The sequence below is a fragment of the Pelodiscus sinensis genome, chromosome 6 (genome assembly GCF_052426305.1).
Source record: "Pelodiscus sinensis isolate ZL-2025 chromosome 6, ASM5242630v1, whole genome shotgun sequence".
NCBI lineage: Eukaryota > Metazoa > Chordata > Testudines > Trionychidae > Pelodiscus > Pelodiscus sinensis.
Genome location: NC_143057.1, coordinates 92,644,517 through 92,667,573, shown reverse-complemented (window position 1 = coordinate 92,667,573; position 23,057 = coordinate 92,644,517). Strand labels below are relative to the sequence as shown.

Below are 23,057 nucleotides of genomic sequence, written 5' to 3'. Positions count from 1 at the left end.
GAGAATGCAGGGAGGAGGGGCTCAGGACGCTACCCTGGGTCCTCCTCTCCTCACATTGGATTGTACTGTCTTCCTCTGGTTCCTGTGTTAACAAGTCTGTGCTGTGTTTTCTCCCTGTCAACGAATAAACCTTCTCTTCTACTGCTGGCTGAGAGTCACATCTGACTGCGGATGGAGGTGCCAGGCCCAGTGACTTCCCCCACACTCCCTGACACACACTCATGCACAATGCTGCTAAACTCAGGTTTCATAGTCAGTCCTAATTCTGGCATTTCCTGCCAATCCCTATCTATCTAATTGAAAAGATTTGCTATATTTGGAAATAGTAGGTGGGTGAAGAGCAACAATTGAGCTGGGCATATTATTATTATTGAAACCTATAAATGAATTTTGCCTCTATTTCTATTCCTGAATTTTTCCTCAGCTGAATGTGATTTTTTTTTGAGAGTTTATTCATTGTTCACCAAAGAATTTATAGGAGAAAACTTTTTTTATTTCATGAGCAGTTTATAGGTGTATCTGAAATCCAAGTTGTACTGACTGAATACATGAGCGAAACATTTCTGTTCCCTCACTGTATCACTGTTGGAATCAAGTTCCTGGGGCATGTACTCATGTTTGTAAAATTAAAGCTTGCTTTCAGTGAAAACTCTCCAATAGACACTTAACATTCAATGTTGTCAAGTATTCTGTGTAGCCATTAGAATAATAATGGAAAGCAAACATAAGGAGGAAAGAATGCAGTCAAAGCAAGTTTGCTTAAAAATCAAATGCATATTCATAGAAAACAGCTTGATATATTTTCTCATCTCTGCAATTATCTCTGTATGTTATTTGGAAAGGGGAAAACAATACTTTTTAAAAGTCACATACAAATAATAGAAAAAGAATAACTTACACTCTGAAGTTTCCAAATGATGTACAGATACTAATTAAGCATATGGCTATGAGAAGAGACATGCCTGAAAAGAGTGGGGCAAGGACCTAAACTGAAACAAAATTAAAGGACCAAATGATACACAGAATTGTATTTTTTCTGGAAGAGATAAAAGACAATGGAAAATTTGCAGTCAGATATTATTACTGCCTGAATAAAGAAATATTACAGCATTCTAATCAAGCACCATAAGTCTGTGTTACTGTAACTCATTTGTAAAGTGTTGTATCCCACACTTTGGAATTCTGTAATACTTTCGATATGGAAGACAAGTAGTGATAAATACATGGATTCCTTTTCTTTGATAGGTGTGAATACTTGATAGGTAAGAGGAAATATTGCAGTGCTCTCCTGTGTAGTGTAGTCAAGTTTAAAAGAAGTGACAAAAAGATGGGACCAGTTAATAAAGAAACTGGAAATGCAGCAGCATTCATTCATGGGAGAAAGTAGATGGCAAAGGGGGTCTGAGCAGGAAAGCTCAGGTACTGCTTAAAAGCATGCTACAAGAGTCAGCTTGATGCGCAGAGAGATATTTAATCTTCACTGACAGTCATCCATGAAGCAGTAAAAGACACCTTTGTAGTAGAGATCAAAATAGCAGTTAAAAAAACTCCAAGGATTACAAAGTTGCCATGGAAGAGTGACTGTATTTTAGAGAGTAAAGTTAACAGCTGTTGCAAAACAGTTTGAGCATATTTATGAAATTGAAGAAATCTGTCTCTGTCTTTTGCCCCATCAAAACACCAGAGCATGAGTACACTTGAAGGTTGCAACAGGAATCTAATCTAGATTTAGGCTAACTGTTGCATAGTGGCAGTGCATCACTGCAGTACAGACTGCCTTGTAATTTTCACTTCATGGTGAGTGGCACTCAACTTCACAGCAGGGTTGGCAGGTTCTGTTTGTGTCTGCCGCACTGCACTTTGAAGCCCCTGTTGGTTAAATAATTAATGGAGCTGCACTGAGAGCATTCCTGAAGCAGATGGTGGTGAAACCTGGCTTTCCCAAACCCAATCAAAACAAGTTCCTACTATACTTAGAAAAATGCATGATACATCAAGAAAACAAATTGCAATGGTGTAATAATGTAATTAAACTGTTTGCAAAGGGGCTGCGTTGTCTGGCCTGGGAGCCAGGAACTCAAGTTCTGAGCCCAGTGCTTGCTCGCTCGCTTTCTCTGAGCAAGTCACTTGGAGCTAAATTTTTCAACAACGTGCACTAAATTTTGATTCCTTTATGTTTCAGTTGTTTTGTTACATAATGTACTGTCTATCAAACAACTTATATAGAAACAATTCCCCTCTCTCTCTTCCTCCTGTACATAAAACAATCTCAAAGTTCAATCTATCAGTGGAGGCCCACGTACATTGTCCCTATAGCTGGTATTTTAAGCTCATATGAAGTATGTAATTATGTGTGGTACAACACAAGATTTTCCACCTTCTCAAATGTATACCATGTTTCTATAGATGGTAAAACCCAGGATGTATTCATAACATTACCATGCTTAGGTCTCTTTTCTGTTATGCCACAAGAGTACAGCACAGTCATCTTTGCTATAGAAAATTCCCTACTACCAATAGAACAGAGTTATATGCTACTTAACGTAACATCTTGCCCTTGAGAATCAGGCCAGGCAAGTGCTGCACACAGAAAAGCTATAAGTAATTTTTGGTCACTTTTCCATTTTAGAGATACCATGGGCAGTGGGGCCCCTGCACAGGGCCCCTGCACAAAGTGAGGGGTGGTCCAGATCTGCTTTTCCAAAAGGGGGGGCTGTTGGGCAGAAGGTGCAAGGTTGGGGTTAGCCAGCCTCAGCAGCACCTGGATCATGACATGCCTACCTCAGGCAGCACTCAGCACTGCCTAGAACATGCAATTTAAAGAGCCCAGGACTCGAGCTGCCACCCATGCTGCAGAAGCAGAGCCCTTTTGAATTGGCTGCTTTGGGGGAGTTGCTCCCCATCACTAGGCGTGATCATACAGCTGACCTGCCCCATAGAGGAAGCACAAGAAGGTGCAGAAAGAATTTATTTACTGTGCCACTCCTTCAAGGGGTGCAGTGACACCTTGCCCCCACCGAGCCCCTCGCCTGCTCCTGGTGCCTTGGCTGTCTCCCCGAGGGAAGTCCCCACTGTGGCCACACATGTCCCTGGGCTACCGGGCTTGCGGGAGGGATAGTGGGAGGGGGAAGGGCCCCTGAGTGTTGCTGCAAGGATGGAACATCCCCCCACCCAGTCACTCTTCTAGTTCTGTCCAGGAGATATCCCACGCGAGGGGATCTAAGAGCCCAGACCGCCTCTGCCAGATGTGCTTCCAGGCACTGTGTGGGGATGCATCTCGCTCCCTGTCTAACACCAGTGATTAGCCCAAAGCTTTTCACAGTCTCCACTGGCAGGGAGTTCCACAAGTGAACGCAGCACAAGCACCCTCCCGCCTTCCACGGGGACACGATACAGACCGATGCTTACAGTACTGGAGGGGGGACCCTACTCCAGGGGCAGTCCTCCTTGCAAACATACAATACGGGGGCAGGAGGGGAACCGAGTGGGCCCAAGCCACACAACTGTGGGGTCACCTGGGCTCAGGGGTGGAGGGCATGCGGTGTGGGGACAGTGGACGGCCTGCCTGACTGACCCGTCCTTTCTTCTCTTCCCTGCAGCGGGACCCAGCACCAGACCCTCCACTGCGGCAGCAGCGGCACCCCCAGCAGGCCAACCCCGGAGGCACAGGCTCCGGCAGAGGGACCAGCTGCTTCGCCGGCACATCAACGCCGTGGAGGCAATCCAGGCCTCCATCGCGGAGCGGGTGCAGCGGGACCTGCAGTGGCGGCAGGACGGCTGGGCTGCCTTCCTGGACAAATGCTGAGGGATGCGCACCACAATGGACACGCTGACGGCACATATTGTGCATGCGATTCTCTATGGAATGGGTGGAGCTCAGGCCCCCGCCATCCCTCCTGTAGCACAGCTCATGCCCCCTCCCATCCCAGCTCCTGCCCCTGTTCCTGCCCCTCCTCCTATCCCAGCACCTGCCTCTGCCCCTGCTCTTGGCCACCTCCACGTGCAGCCTGCCCCGACGAGGTCTGCCCAGTGTGAGCAGGCTGGCCCCCGGAGGAGCGCTCGCAGGGGCCGCCCGTCCCAGTAACTGCCCCCCCTTCCTGTCCCAGTTGAAGGTCTTCGTAAGTGGTCAGTGGTTTGTGGTGCAGAAATAAATGCTGACACTTTTCAGGAAAATGTAAACCACAAACTATATTTACATACATAACAAACTAGCAAGAACGGTTACAAGATGCACACAACAGATAATTAAACATAGTCTAGGCGCAGGGAGGATGATTGTAGTGTTGCTGGCCACCTCAATCCTTTGGTCCTTCCAGGCCTCAGGAGAGGAACAGCTCGGAGATCCCTCGACGGAAGATGACTGGAATCAGGTACGCTGACTTCAGCCTTCTGCACGAACCCCGCATCCTCGTGGCTGTTCTTCGGGACAGGCGATGGTGGCCTAAACCCTAGCCTAAGCTAAAAAGAAAAACCCTAACTAAGCCCGACGCACCCGACGAACAGACTCGATGACGGCTGACGTGCTTTGACCCGATGCTTTACAATTGGGGGGGAGATAAGGGGAGGGGGTGGAGAAGGGTAGGGGATGGGCAGGAGTAGTCTGGGGAGACCCAGGCGACCCTACTACGGGGCTTGGGCAAACATGTCCACCAGGGCCTCTCTAATGCGCACCGCATCCTGGCGTGCCTGGCGGATGGCAGCTGTGTCGGGCTGTTCCAAGGTCTGTGCCTCAGCTGCCACCCATGCAGAGAGGAAGGCCTCCCCACTGCGCTCCACAATATTGTGGAGCATGTAGTACGCGGCCAGCACCTCCGTTGCATTCTGCTCACCCATCTCGAGACGGGTGAGCAAGCAACGGAAGCGGGCCTTTAAACGTCCAAAGGCCAGCTCCACTGGGTTTCGGGCCCGGTTGAGGCAGTCATTGAACCGGGCCCGGTTCTGGTCCGGCTGCCCCGTGTAGGGCCGCATTAGCCAGGGCATCGGGGGTAGGCCGTGTCCCCGATGACGCAGATGGGCATAGGCACATCCGCGACAGTCAAGTCCCGCCGGGGGAAGTAGGGGTACGTCTACACTACAAAGTTAGTTCGAACTAACAAACGTTAGTTCGAACTAACTTTCATAGGCACTAAACTAGCGTTCCATTAGTTCAAATTTAATTCGAACTAACGGAGCGCTTAGTTCAAACTAGGAAAACCTCATTTTACGAGGATTAAGCCTAGTTCGAACTAGCTAGTTCGAATTAAGGGGTGTGTAGCCCCTTAATTCAAACTAGTGGGAGACTAGCCCTCCCCAGCTTTCCCTGGTGGCCACTCTGGCCAACACCAGGGAAACTCGTCTGCCCCCATCCCGGCCCCGGACCTCTTAAAGGGCCACGGGCTGGCTACGGTGCCCGTGCCAGGTGCAAGCCTGCCAGCACCCAGCCAGCAGATCCTGCACCTGGCAGGGATCGAGCCACCCACCCGATGCCCCCCAGCCGTCCCCCTCTTCCTGGGGCCAGGCTGGCGGCTCCCGGGAGCTTGCCCGAGACCGCAAAAGGCGGGGACCCGCCTGGGCTAGTGCAGACATCGTGGACCTCGTCCACGACCTCCGCACTAGGCACAGGAAAGTGGCCATCTAGGGCAGGAGAGCTGCCAGCCTGGCCACCCAGGAGCAGGTGTGCAAGAGAATCAAGGGGGTCCAGTGAGACCCCCGACCCTGAGCCCTGAGCTTACAATGGCCATCCTGGGTCAGACCAAAGGTCCATCTAGCCCAGTAGGCTGTCTGCCGACAGCGGCCAACCCTAGGGACCCTGAAGGGGATGGACCAAAGACAGTGACCAAGCCATTTGTCTCGTGCCATCCATCTCCAGCCTTCCACAAACCTTGGGCAGGGACACCACTCCTACCCCCTGGCTAATAGCACTCCATGGACCCAGCCTCCATGACTTGATCTCATTTCCCTTTAAACTCTGTTCTAGTTCTAGCCTTCACAGCCTCCTGCAGCAAGGTGTTCCACAGGTTGACTCTTTGCTTTGTGAAGAACAACTTTCTCTTACTAGTTTGAAGCCTGCTACCCATTCCTTTCCTTTGGTGTCCTCTAGTCCTTCTTTATGGGAACTAATGAAGAACTTTTCTGTATGCACCCTCTCCACCCAACTCCTGCTTTTAGAGACCTCTATCCTGTCCCCCCCTCCGTCTCCTCTTTTCTAAGCTGAAAAGTCCCAGTCTCTTTAGCCTCTCTTCATATGGGACCTGTTCCCAACCCCTGATCATTTTAGTTGCCCTTCCCTCTCCCAGCCTCTCTCTTCCCCTCTCCCACCTTCTTTTCCCAGTCTCCCCCAGTTTTGTTCAATAAAGACAGATTCCATTTTGGAAGACACGTTATCTTTATTTTGTACATCAAGAAGAGGGGCTAGGGAAGGGTAAGTGGAAGGAGGTGAGGGAGGAATGGGGCACGAGCCCCCAATGGGGAGAACTGGGCTGGCTCTGCAGGCTTCTGGGGGTGGAAGCTCTCCTGCAGCCCCCCAATTACCCCCTCTCCCCAGATGGCAGCCTGCGGCAAGTGCAGCCGGGCTGATGGCCGAGTGGTGTGATGTGCCCAGTGCGGGTAGTCCGGGCAATCCAAGCCAGGACTGCTTTGCAAGCGGGGCACCCCTGAGAACTGTCTGTCCGGGGTGGGGGTCGGGTCCCTTTAAGCACAGCCCTCGGCTAGCCTGAGACAGCATCTCCACGCTCTAAGTTCTTCTCTGATGCCGTCCGGCACTGCTTCCGGCCATCCTTAAGCCCGGTTCAGGGTCCACTTAATGTGGACATGATAGTTCGAATTAGCAAAACGCTAATTCGAACTAGTTTTTTAGTCTGGATCCGTTAGTTCGAATTAGCTTAGTTCGAATTAACGTTGTAGTGTAGACATACCCTAGGTGCCCGCTTCCAACCTGCGATACAGTCCAGAGTTCCGGAGGATGCGGGCGTCGTGTGCCCGGCCGGACCAGCCCCCGTAAATGTCCACGAAGCGGCCCCGGTGGTCCACGAGGGCCTGCAGAACGATGGAGCAGTACCCCTTTCGGTTCATGAAATGGGGCCTGGATGGGGATGTGGGTGGCGTCCAGGGCTCCCCCGCAGTTGGGGAACCCAAGGGCAGCGAAGCCGGCTATGGTATCATCCACGTCGCACAGGCGGATGATTCACGGGAGCAGGACATCATTGATGGCGTGGACGACCTGCAGAAGGGTGCAGAGAAACACAAGGGAACACATCACATATGGCAGGGGTGAGTGTGCGCTCCCTTGGCCCCCCCCCTTGAGTCCCTCTGTCCTCACACACACACACACACACACACACACACACCAGGGCCCCCCTCGCCGCATGCCCCCCCCACCGGGCCTGTGCAAGGGAGGGGCGGCCCAAACCCCTGGGCGACCCAGCCGGGAGTCTTGGCTGTCCCTGGGCCTGGAGTGCAGCACCCTTCCCCCATCCCACTCCCCCTGGGACTTACCTCCACGACGATCACTCCGACGGTTGATTTTCCCACCCCGAACTGCTGGGCCACCGAGCGGTAGCTGTCCGGTGTGGCCAGCTTCCAGAGTGCGATGGCGACCCTCTTCTTCATGGGCATGGGTGCCCACAGCCGGGTGGCGGTTCTCTGCAGCGCGGGGGTGAGCCAGGTGCACAGCTGCAGGAAGGTCCGCTTTCTCATTCGGAAATTCCGGATCCACTGGTGGTCGTCCCATAATCCGAGGACCACCCGGTCCCACCAGTCGGTGCTGCTCTCCAAACTCCAGACAGGCCGGTCTACGGTCGGGTGCTGATGCCACACGGTTGCCACGGCCTCCCTGGTGAGGGAGTCCAAGGCGATCTCTGCCTCCTGGTCCATGAACAGCATGGCACCGTCCTGCAGCAGGAGCCGCAGCCATCTGAACAGCCCCAACAGGGGCCCGACCAGGCACATGGCCACCCGTGGCTCCATAGCACACAGAGCAGGGCAAAAAAAAAAAACCGCAGGCAAAAGCAGTTGGGGGCCAAAGGGTGGTGTCCCCAAAAGTCAGAGGGCAACCACAGACCCTGCGAAGGGTGTCAGTTCCTGGCAGAGGCCCCAAGGCACGGGAGCAGGAGACCAATGGCTGCCCGGCGAGACCCCTTTAACCGCGTGTCTGAACGGCGCTCTGGCCCCGCCCCCGGAAAGGTCTGGTGGCCTTTTACCCTCTTCAAAATGGCTCCGGGCTTCTGCTTTTCCGGAAAAGCGCGCCGCCAATGTAGACGCGCTTTTCCGGAAAAGCGCTTCGTTACGACGATAACTCCGGGGCCAATGTAGATGCTCCTTTTCTGGAAAAACTGAAAATGGAATAGTATTCTGTTTTAAGCATTTCCGGGAAAAGGTGCCAGTGTAGACGTAGCTGATGTGTTAGGGATGAAGAGAGAATGTGTGAGGAAAGCTTTTTTGTGCCCTCCTCTCATTGTTGCTGGCCTTTTTACAGGTCCCATGTCTAGAAAGTCTAATAAGTCAGTCCAATTAGTCTGCTTCTCACTAGAAATATTTCTTTCAGCTGCTGCAACCATTTGCAGTGATTAAATTTGAGAACTATCTGCTATGCCCACATCTGTTTAGAATGACTATAGCAAGTTTAACTGAGATTTGTCTCCCTCCCATTCCAATGACTTTCTATTCCTTATTTTCCTTAATATTTACAGTGGCCAATATTCCAACAAAGCACAGTTCTAGCTACACACCAGAATCATTTGTATGATATGCTTGCCCACTTCTTGCTTTGTACACTTTCAGGAAACATATTTGTTACAGTTTCTACTGACTTTCCCATACGCAAAGTATTTATTTTGCAGATGTCTGGTAGCACATTTCCCACAGTTCTAATTTTCCTTAAGTTTACTGTGGATTGGTTCTGGGTGGGTTTTTTTCCATGAAATACTCTCCCTGTCTGTGAATCATGTTTAAAGACATCTACTCTAGCTACTACTTTATTGTCATCCAAGTTTATCAGGGTTTATATCTGTGATTTAATAACTTGTGTAGCTCAGTAGATATTTACAGCTTTATTTAATCACATGGCTGGATCTCTTAGCATTCATTCCTTCAAATTGGATTTATTAATACCACAATCTTGTCCTTTGTAATAGGTTAGTTCTCCAGAGTCTCGTGTTTAATTTTCATTTTATGTTCTGTTCAAATAGGCATCTAATATCTCAACTTGTTATTGTGTGTGTGTGATGAACTGATGCAATTTGTTGTATTTGGTGGGAGCTTTACAGTATTATAATCTAATGCCATAGTAATGGAAAACTGAACCCATCTATGAGGTACTGCCTGCTGGCTGTCATGCTTAGTGATTGGTGCAGAGGCAAAAGCCAGATATAGGGCCAGGACAGGGCCAAAGGTGGCACTGGATATGAGATCTGAGGACAGACTAGGGTCAGAACCAAGATCACAATCTGCAGACAAGCCAGAATCAGCACCAAAGTCCAGGTGCAAGCTAGAAATCAAAGCTGTGTGGTCAGAGTCCAGGGACCAGGGACAAGTCTAGTCAGTGCCATAGCTGGAGTCCAGACACAAGTCAAAGGCTGAAACCATATACTCAGAGTCCAATGTCAGGGAGAGTCAGGAAGTGGAGGGAAGGCTAGAACAGGTCAATTACAGGAGTGGAGTGAAGTCAGAATAGCGCAAGGACACAACTGGAACAGGGCTTGGACTAGGCTGGATCACAAGCAGGCTGGGAGTTTCAAGAGTTTGATACACAAGGAGGCAGCAGCAGATGCTCTGGCCTGCATACTCTAGGACAGTGGTGCACAACCCATGGGTCGCAACCCCCAAGAGGGTCACAGATGTTTTCCTGGGGGGCCGCCAACAGCTAGGCCCAGCCCCCAGCCGGCCAGATCTAAATGTTGTGCTGCCCTGCAGGGCCACCAATGACAGGACCCAGCCCCTGGAGAGCCGGGTCTAAGCGCCACACTGCTCAAATTATCTTGGGGGTCACAACACAAGTATATGGGGGTTGTGGTTGAAAAAAGGTTGCACACCACTGCTCTAGGAGCACCTACCCAGGAACACTTCCTAAGGCTAAGGACATAATCCTACACTCTGAATTTGCAGGTTCTTTTACCTCTGGAAAAAAGCTTTATGCTATAGTATCCTTAACCTCTGTTTATTAACAATCACCAAAACAGAATGCAGAAACTAAGCATATAGTGGTCAACACTCCCCATAAGGCAGATGAACATTTCTTGCTGGCCAGTGAAAATCATGGAATAAGTTGAATTCAGCACTGTATAGCTGGCAAGGTGTCGACATCTGGCAGCTCAGATTTCAGGGCTGTTTCATGGAGTTGGTGCCAATTAACTTCTTTTTGAACTCCAATTTATATAATGAAGCTTGAGTCCTGGTTAGTTTCATTTTAACCAATAATTTTACTAAAATGTTATAAAATCATTCTTTGACCAATCTTAACATTGTGAAACAATTTTTTTACCCAATCATCCCACCATCTTAATTGATTTAAATATTGTAAAAGTAGTTATGCAACAGACAGGAACAATCAAAGAACCAAACAGAAACCAGATTTTTTACCTACTAGAATTTTTTAAATAGCGTCTATAAAATTTTGGTTAAAAGTAAACCAGTTGATGGGTTCGTTTTGAAAAACCCAGAGTGTCTCATATCTTCCTTCACAGATTTATCATACATTTCATTTTCCCAGGTTTTTTATAAACAACTAGAGTATTTACCAAGCATTGCTGGGGTCCTTCACTCAATTAATGGTTGTGTTTCTTCATTAAAATCATACCTCTGGGGTGGGGCTGGGGATGAGGGGTTCAGTACACAGGCTGCCCAGGGAGGAAAGGACAACCCAGTGCTCTCTCACTGCAGAAGCTTGGGGCCAGGTGAGACGTGCCTGGCCATTGCAGCTGCAGTGGGCATAGCCAGTGGAGGGGTACATGTTCCCTAGCTGGGGACGTACACCAGACAGACACTCAGACAGACAAACTCTCTGAAATATATAGTAGATAGCTATCCGTTTCTCCACCCCTGTGTCCTGTTGGCCCAATGGGCTAATAGCTGTCCTGGTCCCCATATCTGGCCCCTTGCTGCCCCCGGTAGTAAAGTATAACTGCCTCCCCTTTCCATTCTATGAGAAACAATCCAATTCCAGACACACTCCACTGTTCTGGCACAACCGAACCCTGACCTTGCTTTAAGTTATGATAAGAGGAAGTTGCATACCAAATTTGGTGGCCCTAGCTCTTACCGTTTAGGAGGAGTTCTTGAACAAACAGACTCACAGATGGATGGACGGATGATAAGACAGAGATATGCACATTTCTAAAATACTTAGTAATATTTACCTTTAAAGCCATAGTGGATAATCCCTTTGCTATTCAGAAGAGAAGGAGAATGTGTCTTTATTTTTTGAAAATGACCCATCAGGGCACTAATTGAGAACAAACACCTTATTGGTTACCAAGTATCAAATAATATAATACTAGCTCATAAAAACAGGGGGAAGGTAAAGTGTTGCTGCCCTGTGTTAATTAGATCAAGACTTGATTTTTGTTGTGTTCCGTTCAAACTGTTTTCAGTCTTACTAGTTTTATTGATCCTTTATGCTATTAGTGTAGGTCACTTTAGGCGAGTCTGATGCATGCCAGGATGAATCCAATAGAGGGATATATGGATTTTTAGATTAACTGTATTGTCATACATATTGTCATATGGAGAATCTCTATATTTCATGTCTAAATTATGGATGTCAATGTGTAAAAAACCACATGATTAACCAATATGCCTGGTCTTATCGGTTAATCTTGTCAGCTACAGGTATCAAAGGCGCAAGGGGAAGATGTGGGAGTTGATGGCCCTCACATCCCCGCACTGTTGCCTCTGATAGAGAAGCAGCAGCACGGAGAGTGAAGGGAGCAGGCGGGAGCTGAGACACATGGGAACCTGTTTTTTGTGCTAGCTGGCACTTCAGGCCCGTCCCTCCCCCCACATGTTGCCTACATCAGAAGCAGCGAGGGGGAAGGCAGCATCCAGTGCTCCGTAGTGCCACCTGTGTTTCTTCCCCTACTCCCACTTCCCTGCTGCTGCCTCAATCAGAAGCAGCAGTGGCAGGGAGGGTGCAGAGAAGGCTGCTGCAACAGCGCCTCTGTCCTCTGTGGGCCCAGGCTTACCACATACAGAGGCTGCTCCTTTCTGGAACAGCCTCTGTCTGCAGAGAGCTCAGGCCCCCTGCTGTATTAGAGGCAGCAGCGCGGGGCGACAGGCAGCTGGTCTAGGCTGGGAGCTGTTTCTTAAACTGGCTCCCCTGACAGAGAGGCAGCAGTGCAGGATGGCAGGCGGTTCCCTGGGAGTGGGGCCAGGAGCAGTCCCACCCCTGGGGACTATCGAATAGTTGTGTAACTGCTAAAATTTCATGTGATTACATGACTATTCAATTACATACTATCTAGCATGCCTACTCAAAATCTTGATGTATTTCTGCCTTTTCCTATATGAGGCTCAGTGAGCGGCCTCTTGAAATTATTTGATCAGAGAGATTTTGGGTCTCTCCTTGAATTCTGGTCAAAGAATATGTGCAGTAATATCCTTTTCTCCTTTTCTGCCATTGTCAGCAGGCAGAATGTTGTGGGTGGCAAGATGTCCCTTTAAAAAATCAAGGGGAAAATATTGAACTCACAAGGTACTCTGGGGATCAAGGAATGACAATTGATGTGGGAAGCTGTGAAAGAGATCTGAAAAGTGTGTAGAGACAGCAGCACCACTTCCTTGAGGAGAGAAGGTTAATGGGAAGCAGGTTGAAGTATGTGTTGAAGAACACACTGTGTGAAAGGTGAAAGTAAACTGAAGGGTAAAGGAAGGAGGGAAAAAAGAAACAAATAGAACTAGGGGGAAATGTTTCACAGAAAGAAAAACAAGCAATCTCCACCGGGAAAGATAAGCTGCTTCTGTTTATCTCGCTCTGCACTGAGGATGAGAGTAGGGTCTGAAACTGCAGCTTGATTTATCTTTTTTTTAAATTATGAAAACAGAAAAGTATAAACTAAGTTCTGTGAGGTGCTCAGCAACTGCAGTTTCCTTTGAGCCCCATGATGGGAGCCATACATATTTGGCACCTCTCAGGATTTGGCCTTCTATTTTACACACTGAATAATTCATTATCTCTAAGACAATAGTTAGTTCTGGTGAGCAGTAAACACACTGGGCTCATCTACACTGGCCCCTTTTCCGAAAGGGGCATGTTAATTTCACAGGTCGTAATAGGGAAATCCGCGGGGGATTTAAATATCCCCCGCGGCATTTAAATAAAAATGTCCGCCGCTTTTTTCCGGCTTTTAGAAAAGCCGGAAAAGAGCGTCTACACTGGCCCCGATCCTCCAGAAAAAAAGCCCTTCGAAGTAGGAATAAGATCCTCCGGAAAAGGGCTTTTTTTCCGGAGGATCGGGGCCAGTGTAGACGCTCTTTTCCGGCTTTTCTAAAAGCCAGAAAAAAGCGGCGGACATTTTTATTTAAATGCCGCGGGGGATATTTAAATCCCCCGCGGATTTCCCTATTTCGACCTGTGAAATTAACATGCCCCTTTCGGAAAAGGGGCCAGTGTAGACGTAGCCACTGGGTGCTGAGTGCTCAGGTGGCAGAATATGGTGTGTGGCCAAGATTCGCAACCAAAATATAAAATATTAGAATTCAATTTTTCAAACTGCAGTGCCTAAAATTAGGCACCTAAATTCATATGCAGGCAGCTAATTATAGATTGAAATGCCTAACTTTTCCAGGTCACCTTAGTTACAATAAACTCAATTCCATGTCAAAGGGACAGTATGGCACATCAGATTAATAGAATATGAAGCCTATTACTTCTGAGTTGCTCTGGCATAGTAAATCCATACCAGTTGTTTGGTGATCCCAGTCCAGTTATTAATGCACACATGAATGTCTGCTGTTAGCACTAATTGGCACCTTTGGTGCCTCTCTTAATAGGGAGGCCAAGGACTGAATGCCCATAGAGACTTGCATACATTTCCACCCCAGAATGTAACAGCTAAGATATGTTGGCTGCTTATTTTGCCCATATTGTATGTATCTATTCTAAAGAGGATTTCCGTCTCCTGAGTTGACAGTCTGGCACCTTTCATGAACATTAAATTCAGCTGAAAAAATTAGAAGGATGAACCATTTCCCTCAGGTCTTTCTCTGGTAAATAACCTCCAGCCACTGTAGGAGTGCCATGTCATAAAAGTAATTAAGTGTTCTACAAAGAAAATGAAATTCACCAAAATATAAACTGGATTGCCACAAACTCTACCCTCACTACTACGTGTGCTGCATCACAAATTATCAGAATTGTTAACCATATAGCTAATGATTTAATATTTTAAGAGATTTCTTTTCAGCCTTCATTGTACACTTTACAGTACATTGATTAGGAAAACTGTGAAAGAACTGCCAGGGAGATCCATTAAAAATGTGTGTCTACAAAAACGTTTTGTTTAAGTACGTTTTGTCCCAGATTTTCCCATGCAGTATATTGATTGGGGAGAGGCTTAGGGATAATCTTTTACTGTTTCAAATACATTAGGGTATTCATCTCACATACATTGTTTTGAAAATGCAATCATGTGCATTGTGTAATTGGTTTAAAATGTTAAGGTATAAAACTTCAGTTTAAATTATGCAGCAGCAGTTATGGAGATTAAAAGTTAATCTTTGTCAGCCCCAATGCTAGAAACACTGACCGTAAGTGCTGACTTTGGCTTTTTGCCAGTGGGTGCTCTTCTCTGTCCCCTCCCCCTCAGTCAGTAGTGGCCAGGGCCTCAGAGGAAGAGAATGAATGGAAGTGGGGCCTGATAGGTGAGTGCAGGCAGAGCAGAAGGTAGGACCCCAGTTCAGGCACTGGGACCAACAAAAGAGTAAGCCAACCCTGCAGCACCACTTGCGGGTTTTTTGGTGGTTGCTTCAGCTCTGGAGCACCCACTGAGTTGGTGCCTATGAAACTGACTTAATTTTACCATTATTTTCCACAAAAACTTTCTTAAAGAATATAGTTACATTTTTTCTGCAACCTGCCTATATTGAAATGCACGCTTCTGAAGTAGATGCTATAGTTCTACATCCTGTCCTTTCCTGTCTCATTTTTACTTTTGCTTTTGAACTACTGTCAGGGCAAAACTGATGTAATTCTTTGATCTACCTCATGAGAGTCTTTCAGTGTATTGGTTATGACAATAACCTATGTGCCAGCTCAGTCGTGTTGAGTTTTTCCTCAAGGTCCTTATTACATTTGACAAACATCATGGAGAACGTGTGTTAGCTCAGAATGGCTTTTTTATATAACCTTGAAACATCTGATGCCCTCAAAAGTTTGAAACCTAGTTAAATTGTGCAAGACATAGTAGTAGGGCAAGCGAATTACTATGGTACGTTTAGTAATTATCTTAATTGCTTGAAGTATTTTTTTTCTACTTAGAGTAGGGATATAATATTTGATTGGCATTGTCCAAACAAACTGGAAACCTGCCTGTCTAAAAGAAACTGTGTTGCCTGCATGTACAAAATAATATTGCTAGGACTATTGTATTTTGAGAATGGTAATGGAGGCAACACACATGGCCACAGATTCATGTGGCCTTAAACTACGTCCAATCTTGCCATGGGAAGACTGGTGCTGGGTAACCATGCAGGTATTAAGTGTTTAAAATTTAAAAAGCTATAAGCAAGGCAAAAGACCATAAGGAAACCACATGCAACATATATGTGATTTTGTGCTGTGTGGCTGCCAACTTATTCTTCTCTGGTAGCAGAAGAAAGGTCAAAGAGGTAAGTGAATAGCTAAGCATCTTACTCATATGCTGAGGATCATGCTTACCTCTCTTCAGTCTTATGTTTTTTGCAAATGATGATAATTATGTTAGCACATCCTACAGGCCTTAACTGAGATCTGAGCTATTATTTGTTCATACCCCGCCTCACTTGTACCTTGTGCTCCGGATAGAAAGGGGCAGGTATACAAAGGGAGTTCACACTTCCTTCCACTCGATACAAAAAGCTATGTCTAACACACAACCTTACTTGCATTATATGCCACTCTCACAAGCTAGAGCATGACAACCTTTTCCTCCCAGCTTTGCACTACGTAAAGCTATGAAGGAATAAAGGCATGCTAGATTGTTCAACTACTAGTTCACATAACGGAAACTGAGTAGTGACACAGGTTAAATAGGTAAACTGCACAATTATTGCAAATTACTGTATAATAAGTCTACTACAGCATCCTCTATTATGTAATTGAACCCTCACTATAGGGTTATTGTGTTATAAATTTGAAATACAGACAAAGGTCACCCTGTCCTAAAACCAGTCACCAATATTAGTGATGGTCTGTCACAATGGTGATGTAATTTGCTCAGTAGAGGAAAGGAATATCACAGCAAAGCTGTGATTTGGTTAGGTCGATGACAAGATTCCTTGGTGTCCATATGGCAGTGGTATAAGCTAAAGACATCTTCCTGCAGATATAACTCTCTCTGGGGCCCAGTGACCACCAATCAAGTGGTCAATCAGCCTGATGCAATGTGGCCACACTCTGCTCAGGCATAGTGGAGAATCATATCCTAGGTACTATCCACACACACACACAGAATAAGGACATAGCCTACACTAAAGCCTCAGCTCAACTATATTTGGACTGGAGTCAGTATTGACTGACTAGAAGCTATGTGCAACTGGCAACTATTCCTCACAGTGTGGATGATCATTGAACCAAAAGTCTGGCAGCAAAGGGTGCTTCGTTTTTTAAAGAGTGCATGTCTGTTAATGTAGAATCCTTCACTCTGGCAATGAGGGATTCTATAGTTAATTACGTGTGGGCAGCAAAGTACCAGAGTTTTTCAGTTAATAAAGCATTCCTCTGTAATCAGTTATTGCAGACACACCACTACCCTTAGAAGTTCAAAGCAGCAGCAGGTGATTCCTGTACAGTGTTTCTCAGGTTTCAGTTTTGTTATTCACAGTTCTTAAATATTAACCGGCTGTGTGTGAACAGCTACTACCTGCAGAGCTGACAGACAGTCACTTAGATTGTTGGCAAGCATGTTTTGAGCAATGGGTGCTACCTTTTGTGCTCCGCTTATTGTGAGTGAGACTGAATTTTAAAAAGATAGGGCACTAATGGGGCAGATTCAGAAGATCTGTCTCAGAAGGTTGGCAGACTTGTGCCTTGCTCATGCTGATCCTTTCTCTCAGGCTGAAAAGCTTGTTTGACAGCAATACTCCGATAAGGCAGCATACAGCAAGGAGCTGATGAATAACTTACTTTTCTGAAAGTAGCAATATAGGTGCAAAACTGCACATCTACATAAAATCCCACCCTACAGAAAGCAAATTAATTTGGCCAACACAGGGTCTCCACTGTTAAGACATTGCTGGGGTTGACCAAGGACTGAGCTATTTTTTGAGAAAGCCTGATAAAGGAATGATATGCATTGTTGCTGGTGCTGTTGAAATATATCTACTAGTGTGGAGGGACTTTTATAATCCACAACATACAGTGGATTTGATCAAGACTATGGTGGTTCATCAGACATAATTGCCTCCATAGGAAATCAACAAGCTTCATTTGTGAGGCAAATGTTCATTTAATCCCCCCCATCCCCTCACTGTTCATTCATAAACTCACAAATGTGTATTATGAACCTTGATTTTTTTTATGAGCTCCATTATCTAAACCACCATGTTATCTAAAAATGTCTGTACAGCCTCAGCCTAAGAGTTTTCTTCACTGCTTCTCTAAGATTGCTTACTTCAGATCAATTGTGCTATGACCTCTGTCCTGACAATGTCTGCAAGGTAAAAAATAGTATGCAGCATTGTTGTATCTTCCCCAGGCTTGAAGAGCTTTGTTTCATCTTTCACCAACAGAAGCTGGTCCTGACAACCACAGTGTATTTAATCTAATAAACAGTATGCTGTCTGTGAGTGCTGTCACCAAAAGAAGTGATTATATATTAGATTTCACACACCCACTTAGGACAATGGGATGTTTATAAAATACAGACCAAAAATGGTCACCCAGAAAAGGTGAGGACATATCAATCATTTTAATCCTTATAAGAATGTTATAGTTGTTTGAGAGTTTTTTTTAACTGTCTTAAAAAGCCAGGAAATAATAATCTAAAACTAAACTAGCATGAAATCAAAGTATTTGAAAGTATGTAAATTCACAATTATGGAGACTAATATACCTTCATTCTGTGGGTCATTGGAAACAAATACCTTCACAGCTGCATATTCACGTGGGATTTTAAGCATTCATGGCTAGACAGAAAATATTTTGTTCTTAAACTTTCCAGCCTTTTAAAGATTTTTACAACTGTCTGTTTAATTCTGACTTCCTTGTGCAATAAATTGATATGGAATTCTTCAATGAACATATTCTCAAGATTGCTTTATTTCTACTGAATTTGAAATCCTCTGGTAACAGCCTTCTTTTTCAGTATCTAGTTAGCTCTGTTTACATTGTCCCAGGGAAATCTATAGTCACATGGGGAAAATAAGCATAAAAATAAAGTGTAATCAAAGTTCTAAAAGGATTTTCTTTTAGATGTGGATGAAGATTCACAATAGCTTTTCTTTCACACCATGTTCCCCCTTATAGTACTTAACCTGAATTTCTGAACATCTTTATGGAGAGCTTTTCAAAACCATGCATTGATTTGGAGCACTGCAATTGAGTGCCCAACTCAAAAAAACCTGTAGCTGATTTTCAGAGGTGCTGAGTTTTTCAAATTCTCATTGACTGACGTCAGTCACAGCAATGGATGCTCAACATCTCTGATAAGTCAATGTTAGATTTCTAAAGAAGGGTACCAAAAATTGAGTTTCTCCAAATTAATAGACTTCTTTTTAAAAGAGAGCCATAAAGCTTTACAAATGCAAACTTGTAGGATTTTTTTTTTTTTTTTTGCTTTGCCAGAACAGCAAAATGTAGCTCTGCTGCTTGTAACTCAAGAACTTTTACTACATGTTAGGGCCAAAGGAGCCAGGGTTACATAGTACCATAAACCAAAGCCTACCAAACCTTTATCAGTTTAATTATCAGTTTAATTCTGAAGCGTTTTTTATCTGTTTGAGTTAAAGTATATCACCTAAGTATTTAAGAACATTTATTTTAGAAAGGAGATCACTAATTCATATCACCTTAATTCATTAAATTAGTAATACAACGCATCTTTCTAGAAGACATCATATCTTTAATGAGTCACATAAATATAATGTCTTGCTATAAGGTCTAATTTGCTGGTACTTACTGTTCTAATCTGTTGGTGTTCTCTAAAATATAACAGAATTATTTGTACTTCAAAAGCATTAAAATATTGTTTTAAAAGTGTTGGAATCACAGCTTGTGCTTCTGTGCCCCATCTGGTTAACTTTGATGTTTTAAATGAAGTCCTCAAAGAGACCCAGTTTGAATCTTTTTAAAGCATTGTGTTACATTCTTGGAACTAACTAGAAAATAGCTAGTGCTCTTTTTCCTGAATTCAAATATTAGCTGACATTTGACTGTATCAATACCAAGTCATCTAGTTTCCAGTTTTGTAAACTTATTGCAGCTAACACATGTTACCATCCCTTTTGTTGAGGATAGCGTGACATGTCCATAATAATGCAAACATCCAACTTCAGAGGGCTATAGCTGAGAACCTGTCTATGTAGTGTTAGTATGCACCATCTGGCGTGTAAACTCTAGTTTACACCAATGAGTCATGTATTAACTGGCCATGTGGATGCTGCTGATGCATATTAAAAGTTCTTTTGTGCACATAAAGTGAACTTTCAGTGTCCACTAGTAGGATCCACACAGGATAGTTAGTGTGTAACAAGCTGGTACGTGATACAAATTACAGGCCAGCAGTATACTCTGAATGAGCCCACAGTAAAATAAAATAGTGTGTAGCTAAAGTTTGGCAAGCCTAGATGTAGGCTTAGGGGACATGTAAGAAGTGGATACCACCCCATTCTGATCAAGTTTGTCTAGTCTTTCAGTTCTGGTGACCCTGTAAGGACTTTCTCGGGAAGTTGTTCAGTGACTCAGCTCTCTGGTTGAGTCACACACAGTCTGTAAGTCCTCCTCAGTGCCTCTCCATTCGTGTCTCTCCAGCCCTCCCTGAGGTCAGTCTTTGAGTAGTCCCAGCATTGGTATGGGCCATACCCTCAGGGCTTTTCCCTGAAGACACTACCTTCCTGCAGCCCTTCCAAGGCTCAATCTTTACTCCAGCAGCCAGCTAGCTTTCACACCCCCAGCAAACTCTTTTGAACTCAATCCTATCAGTCAGCCAAGAGCTCATGGTTAGCTCCCTGAGTGCCAACCCACACTAAACTGACAATGGTTTTGCTGCTCTTTCTGTTCTCTCTTTTCCAGCTCCAGAAAGCAAATGACCACTATTCTTTTCCACAGTTCCTTTTTATATGGCCCTGCTGAGCCCTGATTAGCTGCTCCCTGCAGCTTCTCACTGTTCTTTCCCATAACCACTCTAGGCTGCTTGGAGGACTTCTCTTTGTTCCCCTCAGGGCAAGGTGTAGCAGGACACTGAAGTCTCCAGCAAGGGTGTTTCTGGGTCTACTCTACCCTGTCACAGTACGCTTTTATAAAATACAAAGTGATGTGCTGCATGGACTATTATGAGGTCCAGTGAAAACAAATGTAAGTACCTTTGCAAAGCCATTTAATCAGATTCCCTCTGCAGGGCCCAAGATGTTCTTCTCCCTCAAATTCCACATGGGGAGAGATTTTACTTACATACTATGCGTACGTCTAGACTACATCCCTTTTTCGGTAAAGGGATGTAAATTAGGCACATTGGTATTGCAAATGAAGCCGGGATTTGAATTTCCCGCACTTCATTTGCATAATGGTGGCCACCGCTTTTTTTTTCAATGGGGCTTTTTGGGAAAAAAAACCTGGCAGTTTAGACACAGATCTTTTGAAAATAAAACCCTTTTTCGAAAGATCCTGTAAACCTAATTTTTTGAGGAGTACAGGATATTTTGAAAAAGGGTTTTATTTTTGAAAGATCCCTGTCTAAACTGCTGGTGAGGGGGCGTTTTCGAAAAAGCCCTGTTTCAGAAAAAAGCGGCAAGAAAGGGATGTAGTCTAGATGTAACTTCTGAGACTACCAGGAAATGTATCTAGAACAGAGATAAGATGGTTAAAATAATATGTATTAGTGAATATTACCTCAGGCGTTTTGTCTTGCTAATAGCCTAGGACTAGCACAGCTTCAGAAACACTAGGGCTGTGTCTAAACTACATCCCTTTTAAAGGGATGTCGATTAGGCACATCGATATTGCAAATGAAGCCAGGATTTAAATATCCTGCGTTTCATTTGCATAATGGTGGCTGCCGCTTTTTTTCTCGAAATGGGGCTTTTTCAAAAAGAAACAGCAGTTTAGACGAGGCATTTTTGACAGAAATGCCCAGTTTTGAAAGATCCTGTACTCCTCAAAAAGGGTGTGTCTAGACTACAGGATTTTTTTAAAAAAAACTTCCCCTGCATCTAGACTGCTGCCGCTTTCTTTCTAAAGTAAATCGAAAGAATGCGGTAGGTTTTTTTTACCATGGAAAACCTCATTTTACGAGGAATAATGTCTTTTTTTGAAAGTGCTCTTTCGCAAAAAGGCGCTATGTAATGCAAACTGTGCTTTTTCGAAAGAGAGCATCCAGATTGCCTGGGTGCTCTTTTTCGAAAAAACAAGCCGCTTTTTCGAAAGTACTGGTTATAGTCTAGATGTTCTTTTTCAAAAGAGGCTTGCAGTGTAGATATAACCAAAATGAGGAGTACAGGATCTTTCGAAACTGGGCATTTCTGTTGAAAATGCCCCATCTAAACTGTCAGAGTTTTTTTTCCAAAATGCCCCATTTCAGAAAAAAGCGACAGCCGCCATTATGCAAATGAAGCGTGGTACATTTAAATCCTGGCTTCATTTGCAATATCAATGAGCCTAATCTACATCCCTTTATTGAAAAAGGGATGTAGTTTAGACACAGACTAAGGGGGAGAAGAGAGAGGATATTAAAGAGAGGCAAAATACCAATTTTGTTAATGTTCTCAGGATTCAGGTCAACCAGTCAGTCCAGACATATAATTGGCATTGGCAAGTCGGCTATGACAGCTATGTCCTGGATCCTGACTCAATTCCTCTGTCACATCCATTTCTTTTGTTAGCCTTTATAAAACCATGGTACACCCACATTGTGAATGCTGCATATAGATGTGATCACCTCATTTCAAAAAAGATAAATTGGCATTGGAAATGGTTCAGAAAAGGGAAACAAAAATGATTAGGGGTTTGGAATGGGTCCCATATGAAGAGAGATTAAAAAGACTTAGACTTTTCAGCTTAGAAAAGAGGAGACTAAGGGGGATATCATAGCTCTATAAAAACATGACTGATGTGGAAAAAGTGAATAAAGAAAAGTTATTTATTTATAACCACAATATAGGAATGAGGGGTCACCAAATGAAATGAATAGACAGCAGGTTTTAAACAAACAAAAGGAAGTTTTTCTTCACTCAGTGCACAGTCAACCCATGGAATTCCTTGCCAGAGGATGTTGTGAAGACTAGGACTTTAACAGGGTTCAAAAAGAGCTAGATAGATTCATAAAGGTTAGGTCCATCAATGGCTATTAGCCAGAATGAGTAGGAATGGTGTCCCTAGGCTGGAAATAGATGACAGGAGAGGGATCACTTGATGATTACATGTTCTGTTCACTCCCTCTGGGGCATCTGGCATTGGCTATTGTCAGAAGACAGGATACTTGGCTAGCTGGCCCTTTGATCAGATCCAGTATGGCTGTTCTTATGTTATGTTTATGTTTACTCCACAGGGAGTAAACAGAACAGGGAATCATCAAGCAATCCCTCTCCTGTCACCTATTCCAAGCCTCTGTCATTCCTACCCATCCTTGCTAATAGCCATTGATAGAACTAGATAAATTCATGGAGGTTAGGTCCTTCTTGAACCCTGTTAAAGTCCTAGTATTCACAACATCCTCTGGCAAGGAGTTCCACAGGTT

At 45.0% G+C, this 23,057-nt stretch overlaps 1 long non-coding RNA gene across 1 annotated transcript in view; it reads left to right on the top strand.

The window, feature by feature from the left end:
- Positions 1 to 5,884, top strand: part of LOC112547652 (uncharacterized) — a 505,643-nt gene extending 499,759 nt beyond the window's left edge. Inside the window, exon 5 of the long non-coding RNA XR_016349931.1 lies at positions 3,600 to 5,884. This is a non-coding gene — a long non-coding RNA (uncharacterized LOC112547652). The remainder of the gene's footprint in view (positions 1 to 3,599) is intronic.
- Positions 5,885 to 23,057: the final 17,173 nt, after the last annotated feature.